This window comes from Antechinus flavipes, chromosome 2 (assembly GCF_016432865.1).
Source record: "Antechinus flavipes isolate AdamAnt ecotype Samford, QLD, Australia chromosome 2, AdamAnt_v2, whole genome shotgun sequence".
In the NCBI taxonomy this organism is placed as follows: Eukaryota; Metazoa; Chordata; class Mammalia; order Dasyuromorphia; family Dasyuridae; genus Antechinus; species Antechinus flavipes.
Genome location: NC_067399.1, coordinates 353,545,058 through 353,557,274, shown reverse-complemented (window position 1 = coordinate 353,557,274; position 12,217 = coordinate 353,545,058). Strand labels below are relative to the sequence as shown.

The 12,217-nt window shown below is 34.0% G+C and overlaps 1 protein-coding gene across 1 annotated transcript in view; it reads left to right on the top strand.

Annotated features, from left to right (window-relative positions):
• The first annotated feature begins 11,048 nt into the window (after positions 1-11,048).
• SEC23A (SEC23 homolog A, COPII coat complex component) overlaps positions 11,049-12,217 on the top strand; it is an 88,888-nt gene continuing 87,719 nt past the window's right edge. The window contains exon 1 of the mRNA XM_051978066.1: positions 11,049-11,150. The gene's annotated coding sequence lies outside the window, so the exon portion shown is untranslated. The remainder of the gene's footprint in view (positions 11,151-12,217) is intronic.

The following is a 12,217-nucleotide window of genomic DNA, read 5'->3' as shown; positions in this document are numbered from 1 at the left end:
CCATCTTAACCGGAAGTCCCCCCCTCATCCTTTCTTAAAGCACAATAATATTTTATATGCTGTCTCTGTGTATACATACATAGATTCACCTTTCTCTCTGTTTCTCTGTCTGTCTGTCTGTCTGTCTCTCTCTCTCTCTCTGTCTCTCTCCCTCTTTCTCTCTCTCTTGTAAACTTGCTCATTTCCCAGTTAATGGGCATTCACTAATCACTCAGTTTCTAATTCTTTCCTGCTATGAAAAAAACTACTACAACTATTTTTTATACTAGATTATTTTTTAAGATTTCTTCCATCTTTCTGTGGGCAATGGAATTGGAGTCATTACTTTATTATAAATCACATTGATAATGCAGAATTCCATCACTATAGAACAGACACAGCAGTGTAGAAACACTAACTACTATATCATAAGTAGCACAAGACTATTTTACTAATAGATTGAGTAGTTACCCATCATTTAAGTACTATTTAGGGGGCACTTAGAAAACCCTATTTGTCCTTCCAATGAATCTATCAAAAAGCATTTTAGGCATCCTACTAAGTGCTAAAGATATAAAGACAAAAATAAAATAGTCCCACCTTCAAAGAACTGATATTATTTATATAAGTATAGTCCAAGTATGGTATCATTCCTAATTCTCCTTGCTGACAAGTTGAAGTATAATTCCTGTGTGTCTTAAGAGGTAGACTTTTAAATATTTTATACAGATTTCTTCCTTTTAGGTTTTATTGGTAATATATAAAAATGCTGATGTTTTGTGGTGATTTATTATGTATTCTGTAACTTTGCTGTTGTTCTTGTTTCAACTAACTTTTAGTTAATTCTCTAAGGTCCTCTAAGTAAACCAACATTCCTTTTGCAAAAAAATGGTAATTTTATTTTCTCTGTGCCCATGCTTGTTCCCTCAGTTTCTTTTTCTTATCTTATTTCAAAAGCTAGCATTTCTAGTACTGTGTTAAATAGGAATGGTGACATTGGGCTGCCTTGCTTCACTTATGATTTTAGTGGAAAACCTCCAGTTTTTTCCTATTACATGTAATGCTAACTCTTGATTTTAGATACATATTATTTTATGTTTTTTAGTATTTTTTTAATAACAGAAATTGGTATTGTATTTTGTTAAAAACTTTATTTGTATTTATTGAATTAATATTTTTTGTTCTTATAATTAATATGGTTTATTGTGTATGGTTTTTCTAATGTTGAACAAACTCTCCATTTCTAGTATAAATCTGACTTGATTATAACATTTGATTTTTTTATATAGTTTCTTTGCTATAGCCCTTTTGCTAATATATTTACACTTTGAGCATTGATATTCATTTGTGATATTGGTCTATAATTTGCTTTCTGTTTTTGATTTCTTGGTTTATCTATCAATCAAATATTAAACAGTCAATCAATAAACATTTATTAAATACCTATCTAGTTATAAGTGAGGCAAAAGAAAGTACCTGTCTTTAAAGAAATCAAGTATATACAAACAAAACATATACAATTACACAAAAAAGCTGAAATAATGAAAAGCATTATAAAGGGAGAAAAGGTAAGATTTGATAATTGATGGATACAAGGGATGAGCTTTTTTGTGTAGTTGTAACTTTAGTTTAGACTTTCATCATCTCTTGCCTGAGATAGTTGTAATAACTCTCTAACTAGACTCCTGTCTTCTAGCCTCTTTCCAGTCCCATCTGATCTATTCAGCTACCAAAGTGATTTTTCTTTTCTTCTTTTAAATTTTATTCAATGGCATTTTATTTTTTCCAGTTACATGCTTTTCAATATTAATTTTTGTAAGATTGTGAGTTCCAAGTTTTCAACTCTTTCCTTCCCTTCTCTCCCTGCCCAAGAGAGGAAGCAATCTCATGTGGATTGTATGGGTACAATCATATTAAGCATATTTCCATATTAGTCATATTGAGAAAAAAGACTGAACAAAAGGGGAAGAAAACATGAAAACATAAAAACAGTGAGAATAGTAAGCTTCAATTGATATTCAGACTCCATAGTTATTCCCCTGGATGTAGATAGTATTTTTCATCACAAGTCTTTTGGAATTGTCTTGGATCATTGTATTTCTGAGAAGAAATATCATAGTTGATAATGCCAAAATATTGCCTTTATTGTGTAGAGTGTTCTCCTGGGTATGCACACTTAAAGCATTAGTTCATGCAAGTTTTTCCAGGGTTTTCTGAAATCTGTATTCTAATCATTTCTTATATAATAATTATATTCCGTTACATCCATATATTACAACTTGTTCAACCATTCCTCAATTGATGCACATCTGTTCAATTTCCAATTCTTTTTCACCATAAAAAGATCCACTATAAATATTTTTGTACCTGTGGACCCTTTTCACTTTTTAAAAATCATCTTTGGGATACAGACTTAGTAGTATTGCTCAATCAAAAGGTATGCAGAGTTTGGTTGCCCTTTGGGCATAGTTCCAAATTGCTCTCTAGAATAGTTAGATCAGTTCACAGCTCCACCAACAATGCATTAGTGCTCCAATTTTCCAATATCTTCTTCAACATTTATTGTTTTTCTTTTCTGTCATATTAGGAACATGGGATAGTATCTCAGAGTTATTTTAATTTGTTTTTTCTAATCGTGATTTGGAACATTTTTTTTATTTTATTTTACTATATGTAGCTTTCATTTCTTCATCTGAAAACTTCCTGTTCATATTTTTGGACCATTTATCAATTAGGAAATGACTGTATTCTTATAAATTTGATTAAGTTTTCTATATATTTGAGAAATGAGGCCTTTATCAGAAACACTAACTGTAAAAATGATTTCCAAACTTTTTGTTTTCCTTTCAATCTTGGTTGAATTGATTTTGTTTGTGCAAAGCCTTTTTAATTTAATGTAATCAAAAGTACCCATTTTGCATTTTGTAATGTTCTCTATTTCTAATTTGATAATAAATTCTTTCCTTCTCCATAGATCTGACAGGTAAACTATTCCTTACTCTTCTAATTTGTTTGTGGTATCATCTTCTGTGTCTAAATCATGAACCCATTTTGACCTTATCTTGGTATAAGGTGTGAGATGTTAGTGTATGCCTAATTTCTGCAATACCATATTACAGTTTTCCCAGCATTTTTGTCAAATAGTAAATTCTTATCTCAGAAACTGGAGTCTTTGGGTTTATCAAATAATAGGTCACTATAGTCATTGATAATTATGTCTTGTGCCAAGCTATACACCATTCTATTTCTTAGCCAGAACCAAATAGTTTTTATGATTTTTGCTCTATAAAATAATTTTAGATATGGTAAGGGCTAGGCAACCTTCCTTTGCAATTTTTCCCATTAATTTCCTTGGTATTCTTGACCTTTTATTTTTCTAGATGAATGTTATTATTTTTTCTAACTCTATAAAATAATTTTTTTTTTGGCAATTTGATTAGTATGGCAATGAATAGTTAAATTAATTTAGGTAGAATATATTTTTATTATATTTGTTCTTCCTTCCCATGAGCAACTGATAGTTTCCAGTTGTTTAGGCAGTTGCATTCTCTGACCTCTCTCCTCTTCCCTCTTGCCTCCAATTTATTTCATTCCCAATCCACAAGCAACATCTGTGTCAGTAAAGGCTGATTTGCAATTCCTTCAGGGTTGTTATGATTCACAGCTGTGGGGGCTTTTGGAGAACCCACCTGCCCTTTCACACTTAGGCATGGTCCTTAACCAAAAATGTTTTGTAATTGTGGTCATATTGTTCCTAGGTTTGCCTTGGTAGGTAGAATCCCAGATATTTTATATTGTCTATGGTTATTTTAAATTAAATTTCCTTTTCTATCTCTTGCTGCTAGACTTTTTGGACATATATAGAAATCTTGATGTTTTATTTGGGTTTATTTCATATGGGTTTATTTCATATTTTGTCCCTTTGCTAAAGTTAATTATTTCAAGTAGTTTTTTAGTTGTCTAGTATATTATATCATTTACAAAGAGTAATAGCTTTGTTTATTCACTATCTACTCTAATTCTTCAATTTTCCTTTTTTTTTTTTTTATTGCTAAAGCTAACATTTCTAGTACAATATTGAATAATAGTGGTGATAATGGCTATCCTTGTTTCACCCTGATCTTATTGGGAATGTTTTGAGTTTATTCCTATTACATACAGTGTTTGCTAATGATTTTAGATAAATACTGTTTATAATTTAAGAAAACTTCATTTTATGATTTCTAGCATTTTTAATAAGAATAGATACTGTATTTTGTCAAAAGCTTTTTTTGCATCTATTGAGATTTGATAGCTTTGTTATTGATATGGTCAGTTATGCTAACAGTTTTCTTATTATTGAATCAATCCTGCATTCCTCATTTAAATTCACCAAGTCATATTGTATTATCCTGGTGATAAATAGATGTAATCTCTTTGCTAATATTTTATTTAAATTTCTTGCATCAATGTTTATTAGGGAAATTGTTCTATAATTTTCTTTCTCTGTTTTGGTTCTTCCTAGCTTAAGTATCAGCACTATATTAAACCATAAAAGGAATTTGGTAGGATTCCTTTGCCTATTTTTCCAAATAGTTTATATGTTATTGAAATACATTATTCTTTAAATATTTGGTAAAATTCACTTGTGAATCCATCTGGTTCTGGAGAATTTTTCTTAGGAAGTTCATTGATGGGTTATTTAATTTCTTTTTTTAAACTGGCATTATTTAGTTACTTTATTTCCTTATTTGTTAATCGGGGCAATTTATATTTTTGTAATGATTTATCCATTTGTCAGACTGATTAGCATACAGTTGGGCAAAATGACTCTGATTGCTGCTTTAATTTCTTCTTCACTGATGGCGAATTCGCCTTTTTCATTTTTGATACTGGTAATTTGCTTTTATTCTTTTTTTTTAAACCAAATTAACTACAAATTTATCTATTTTATTGTATTGCCCCTCCCACAAAATCTGCTCTTCGTTTTTATTAATTCAATAGTTTTCTCACTTTTAGTTTTACTAATTTCTCATTTTGGTTTTCAGAATTTCTAATTTGGTATTTAATTGGGGATCCTTACTTTGTTCTTTTTCTAGCAATTTTAGTTACATACCCAAATCACTGATCTTTTCTTTCTCTATTTGATTCATGTAAACATTTAGAGATATAAAATTGCCCTAAGAACTGCTTTGGCCACATCCCATAGGCTTTGTTTTGAAGTCTTATTATTGTAGTTCTCTTTGATGCAATTTCTGATTATTTCTATGATTTGTTGTTTGACCCACTCATTCTTTAGGTTATTTAGTTTCCAATTAATTTTCAGGCTACCTTTTCATGGCCTCTTATTGCACATAATTTTTATTATGATTTTATATTATGAACTAAAAAGGATGCATTTAACATTTCTGACTTTCTATATTTGATTGTGAGGTTTTTATTTACCCTAATATATGGTCTATTTTTGTGTAGTGCAGTGTACCTTGAAGAAAAAGGTATATTCCTTTCTGTCCCTATTCAATTTTCTTCAGAGGTTTATCATATCTACTGTTTCTAAAATTCTATTTCATTTCTTTAACTTCTTTCTTGTTTATTTTGTGGTTAGATTTATTTAGTTCTGAGAGGGGAAGGTTGAGATCCCTTACTATATAGTTTTATTGTCTTTTTTTTTTTTTCCCTGCAACTCACTTCTTTTCTAAGAGTTTGGATGCTATTCCACTTGGAACAGGTATGGTTTTAGTGTTGCTATTACTTCATTTTCTATGGTACCTTTTAGCAAGATATAGTTTTCTTATCTCAATCTGTAATCTATTTTGCATTTGCTTTGTCTTAGATCAAAATTGCTATCCTTGCTTTTTTTTTTTTATTTCAACTGAAACTTGATATATTCTACTCCAGTCTTTTACCTTTACTCTGTGTTTCTCTGCTTCAAATTTGTTTCTTATAGACAATATATTCTAGCATACTGGTTTTTAATCCATTCTGCTATCTGCTTCTGTTTTATTGGAGACTTCATTCTATTCACATTCACAGTTATCATTACCGTGTATTTCCCTCCATCCTATTTTCCCTCCTCATTCCATTTATGCTTTTTTTGTCTTCTTTCATCCTGTCCTTCCTCACATGTTTTACTTTTCCCTTCTTTCAGCTCCCCACCTTTTTTCTTTCCCTTTTTGCCTCCTACTTACTTCCCTATAGGGAAGATAAATTTATATGCTGAACTTAGTGTGTGTTATTCTTTTTTTGAACCAAATTAGAGGACAGTAAAGTTCAAAAACAATGTTTATTCCTCCCTTATTTTTTCTGTCGACTTAATAAGTTTTTGTTTCTTCATGTGATATGATTTACCAGATTCTGCCTTTCCCTTTCCTCTTCTCCCAGTAAAATCCCTTTATCTCCTCTTAATTTTTCTTTTTATCATCACTTACACAGGAAATGCCTACACCTTTTTTCTACATATCCTCCTTCTAATTGCCCTGATAGAGATATATTTCTTGAGTTATCATCCTTCCATGTAGTATTGTAAACAATTTATTTAATTTTCCTAAATAACCTTTTTTCCCTTTTTGTTTACTTATATATTTGAAGTTGGAATTTTCTGTTCAGCTCTGGTCTTTTCATTAGGAAAGTTTAAAGTTTCCTAATTTTTAAAATTATTTATTTCCCCTCCTGAAAAACTATGCTCAGATTTTCTTACTAATTGATTATTGTAATAATAATTGTAATCCAACCTCCTTTGTTTTTTTTAGGTTCTGGAATATAATATTCTAATCTGATTTGAAAGATGCTAAATCTGTGTAATTTTTTCCCCCCTGGACACTTTTTCTTCTTGACCTGATAATTCTGAAATCGGGCTACTATATTCTTTGGAATTTTCATTTTGGGATCTCTTTCAGAAGTATTCTGTGAATTCTTTCAATGACTATTTTACCTTCTGGTTATAGAATATAAGGGCAGCTTTCCTTGATAATTTCTTGAAAGATGCTATGTCTAGGTTCTTCTTCTTTTTTTCTTTTTAAAATATAACTTTCAGGTAATTGAGTAATTCTTAAGTTATCTTTTCTAGATTTATTTTCTGTTAAGGATCCTGCCTGGGTGAAGGGGCAGGTCAATTCTCTGAAAGCCTCCACAGCTTTTCTTACTTCCCTTAGCTAATGCCTTCTCCTCTAATTTTGCTTTCTTTAGTGGTAAAAATTTACTTTTTATGTATTTCATTTGATTAAATGAAAAAATATGGATAGTGCTTTGCAAACTTTAAAATGCTATATGTATTTGTCTATATAATGTAAATAATCATATATGTGAATATACACATATGTATACATTTAAATTTTAGCTGATATATAGCTTATATCTATCTACTTCCCTCCATTACAATGTCCTCCATGAGTACAGGAATTATTTTTGTCTTTCTTTGTATTTCCAGCACTTAGCTCTGTGCCTAATAAATAGGAAGTGCTTAATAAATGCTTGTCAACTGATTGACTGACTTAGGAAGAAAGTGAAACAAAATTTACTGTGGAGATTGCATAATTATGGGCAATGCATAATCTTTACAATCCAATAAGGCAGGGAGACATATTAGCGAAAACAACTTTTGAAAAAAATGCTGTTTGTCAAGATGTCCTCTAGAAAACCTAGACCTGCTTTGTACCTTATAGTTTGTTTTGTGGCTGCTGTCTTTACTTGGGCCAGCTACTTCAAGGATATGATTAGAGGCCATGGTGCTTTCTTCTTTTTCTCTAGGGAATTAACCAACACAGTTTTGGAAGTCTGCTCTGAGACTAAACTATACTGATGGTCAGATGAGCTAGCCATCTAGAGATCATTCTTCACATCTCATCCAACTGTCTCCTAGGAAATATAGGTTTACTTGTGCATCTTACTATCAGCCCTGTCATTACATTTATACTTTCCATCCCCTTCTTTAAATTCCTTCATCCCCTTCTCTCCCCCTTTTTTTCCTAACTCTTTCTTTGGGTATAATAATCAAATTAATTCTATGATTGCTTCTAGAAAGAATATGACAATAAATTGCTCTGTGATTCCTTGTAGAGGGCCACAGATAGTGAGGGAACTCAGGTTGAGGTATAAGACCCTTCAGCCCAGAGGGAACCTGCTAACAATGTCTAGTTAGACTCCCCATTTCCCCTAAGGGCTCTCGGCCCTTCCTGAGAAGTCGGGGCTGTGACAACCTGTGTTGCAATTGAAGCAGAGTGACACCAGGTAGCAATCTACATACAATAACAAGTTGTTTATGTGGTCTCACAAGCAGTATATACTTAGCACATGCCCAGTGTTATTTTCGTTACATAAGATATTAAGATATATAAGGGTAAAAGACCTTGGAATAAAAAGACTCCTTATTTCCACCATCCTTGGGAGTCTCGCCTCATCACTTCTTCACTATGTTTTAACCACCCAACTTGGGGGCTCTAGAAACCAGGACACAACTTCCTAAACCAAAATTTTTTCCCTTGGCTACTACTGTACTCCATGTAATAGATTTCCCCATTGGAATGTAAATTCCCTGAAGGCAGGGACTGATGGGATTCACTGGAAAAGATTTTAATACTAAGAAAGATTGAAGACAAAAGGAAAAAGGGAACAGCATAAGATGAGAGAAAGAGACTACCAGGGAAACATGAACTTGGACAGACTTTAAGGATAGTGGAGGATAGAAGGTTCTTCTGACATGACTGAACAACAGAACGACAATCTTAGTATTGTATCTGTATCACCAATGACCAACACTGTTCCTGGAACATATTAGGCATTTAAGAAATGGTTTTTTTCATTCATTTATTCCTTCCTTGCTGCCTAAAAATGTGGTCAGGCCTCTCTCATCCTAAAAAAAATTCTTATTTGATATTTCCCCATTACTTTCACAGCAACCTCTTTAAAAAGTTGTTTATTTTTGTTGCTTCACTTCCTCTCTTTTTTCTTACTTCTCAACCCTTGGTAATCTGCCTTCTAATCTCATCATTTAATGGAATTTGGTCTGATGCTCTAATGTTACTAATGCTCTCTTAATTACCAAATCCATTGGGTTTTTTTCAGTCCTTATTCTTAACACTGTTGAGTATGTTTTCCTGCTGCATTCCTTTTCCTCTTTTGATTTTACTGACACTGCTATTGTTTGATTCTATTCCTACCTCTTTGACTTTTCATTTCCAGCCTTTTTTGGTGGATCATATATTTCTAGTCTTGTAACTGTGGATATATCCCAACGCTCTGTCTTTTTATTTCCTAAATTTTCTCTCTCGTGATGACCCAATTAGTTGCCTTACATTTAACCATCCTCTAATTATGTTTCCCACATTTATATATCTAGACCTATTCTCTCTTCTGAGTTATATTTTCTCCCATTACCAGTTGCTTATTTGGCATTTTAAAACATATATGCTGTAGGTCTCTCAAACTTAACATTTTCAGAGCAGAACTTATCTTTTCCCCAAAACTATCTTCTTCCAATTTCCTTATTTCTGTCAAGGATACCATCATTCTTCCAGTCACCTCTGACTTCTCATTCTCCCTTTTCTTATATATCTAAACAGCTGCCAAATCTTCTATGTTGGCAAAATCTCTCACTTCCAGACTCTTTTTTTCTATCACATATCTATCACATTATTCCAAGTCTTCATCACTTCTTTTCTGAATTATTGCAAAAGCCTTCAGAATAAAATGAGACATAAAACATGCAATAGGTACTATATAAATTTTCTTCCCTTTTGTAGCTTAAAAATCTTTCCTCACTCTCACTCAGCTGTCAAAATGAGCTTCCTAAAGTATAGATTTGACTGTCATTATACTGCTGAATAAACTCAGTGATTTCTTATTAGAAAAACAATTTGTAATTTATTCACATTGTATATTACACAAATTTCATACAGATTTGTAAATATTATACAAATTTCATATAGATTTGTAAATTTGTAAAATACAGAATTGTATCAAGTGCAAGCTTCTTTGAGATTTATGGTCCTAGTTTCAACTATTACATCATTCTCCTTCCTGCACTTTATCAGTTAACTATACTGGTCCTCTTGCTCTTTCTCACACAGAATACTCCATTTCCTGTGTAAGGTATTGTGTATCCCTTTCATATGTAAATAGTTTGACAGAAATCCACTTGTGAAGAAACAATTTCTCCTGTATAAATTCCTGATAATAGACTGTTCTGGACCTAGGATAAAGAACTGTCCTTCAAGTTCTGTGAAAGAGGACATGTTTAAAGGCAGAGTGATGACTTGAGATATGGTAGCTTTGGGGCATTTGGTCCATCTTGAGCTCATTTGTACTTGACTTTTTTTAAGTTTTGAAGTTTACAACTGATGAGATTATATATAAATCAGGTGACTGGGGACTATAGAAGGATTTTTGGCTTCGTGCCTGACTTAAAATGGATTTCTTGAGTTTTAAAAACTGTCATTAACTACCAGTAAACTCTAAATTCTGTCGGTTCTCATATTTTAACTCAAACTGTTTGTTTACACATAGACTTTTATCAGTTTTCCTTAATGTTCTTTCTCTGCCTCCTTGGAGCCCAAAGTGTTCACAAGTGAACGGGGGTAGTAATAAGTCCTTTCACCAGTCTCCATGTCTTCACACAGTCTGGCCATGTCTGGAACAATATAGAGAATTTTAAGGTTGTACATATTAACTCATTTGATCCTCATAATAACCCTGTGAGATAGGTGCCATTATTTCCATTTTACAGATGAGGAAATAAGATTTAGATAGGTCAAATGACTTGCCTAGGATCACAAACTAATAAACCATCTAAGGATGTGGAGGAAGAGTCTTCTTGACTCCAGCACTATCCTCTAATACCACCTAACTCACTTCACTTCTACTTCATAGAATCTCTCTTCCGATTCCCGAATGATTGTCTCATGTTTGTTTTTGTACCCTAGCACCCATCTTGCAACATATTCGCCATAAAAAATGCTTGGAGCTTGGATTGGGACTATCTTGGGACAAGCAAGTGGGTTGGGCTCTCCCGTGTTCTTCCCTTCATCGCCTCGCCCCTTCTTTCTACGTGGCAGAGGCTGCACCAGCCATGTTGCTTGAGTCCTGAGACTCTGCCCTGACGAGGGGGGCGGGGCGCCCGCGCCGTCTTGGGGGTGGGACAGTTGGATTAAGGTTGAGGAGAAGGCTGCAGTGAACGCGGAGTTGACCCAGCTGGCAAGGTAGGAACCTGTATTCCTGGGACCCCGCTCCCTCTTATTTACGGAGGGGCGTGTGTCTAGATGCTAAGGCTGTGCTGGTGGGCCTCAGGTGCGTCTCTGAGCCAGGATCGGTGGAGGAGCGCTGCGGGCCCTCCGGCAACCGAAGAGGGCCTGGCGGCCGCTGGAAACTCGTCTTTGCTCTCGCTAGCCCACCCTCTCGAGGAAGCTTCGCCCGGGCCTTGGGACCAGTGTTTTTGGAAGGGTGCCTGGGGCGAGGCAGAGTCGGGTGGCCCCAGCCCAAGCCTGGGCCGAGCACGGCGTCCAACTCCCCGCCCCGCCTTTCCCGGGTCACTTGACTTTGTATCCTGGCGATCTGTCACCTGGAGCCCGGAGGGACCGCGGGGGCTGAGGGGCGGAGGGAGGGAGCAGAGAAGTAGGGAAGTCCATCCACGTCTGGACAATGAAGGGTATATTGGTTTCCAAATGGTCCTAAATTTATCTTGTTTTGTGGAAGGTGGGAAATGACTCCCAGCATTGGTGTGAAAAATGCTGCTTTTTGGAAAAATCTATCACTATCTAATTTGTTAATGAAGAACAAATTTGATCTCTTGATCTTTTTCACAGGATGGGAACCCCCTCCCTCCCCGAATTTGTTTGAACTAATTCTACGAGAAGATACTGATTTAAATATCACACTTCTAATCTGAGTCTTTGTTTTTCAACAGAGGGATTCAATTTCATAATTGAATTTTAGAGCCATGATTAGTCAGCTAATATTTATTAAGCACTTACAGTATGTCACTTAGTTGTTGCTGTATTGTCTCAATTAGGCTGTGAATTCCATCTGGTTAAGACTTAAATTTTTCTTTCTTTTTGTATCCCCAGCATTTCCTAGGCTTAATAAATAACTTGTTTGGCCCTGTACTAAACTCTAGAGATACAAAAAAGAGTAAAAATAGTCCTTGTTCTAAAGGAGTTTACACTTCAATTAAAGAAGAAACTTAAGTAACTATGCAAGATTTGGAACCGGGAAGGGCCTATGGAATGTAGTATTTGAGCTTAGACTTAAGGGAATGAGAAGCTAAGGA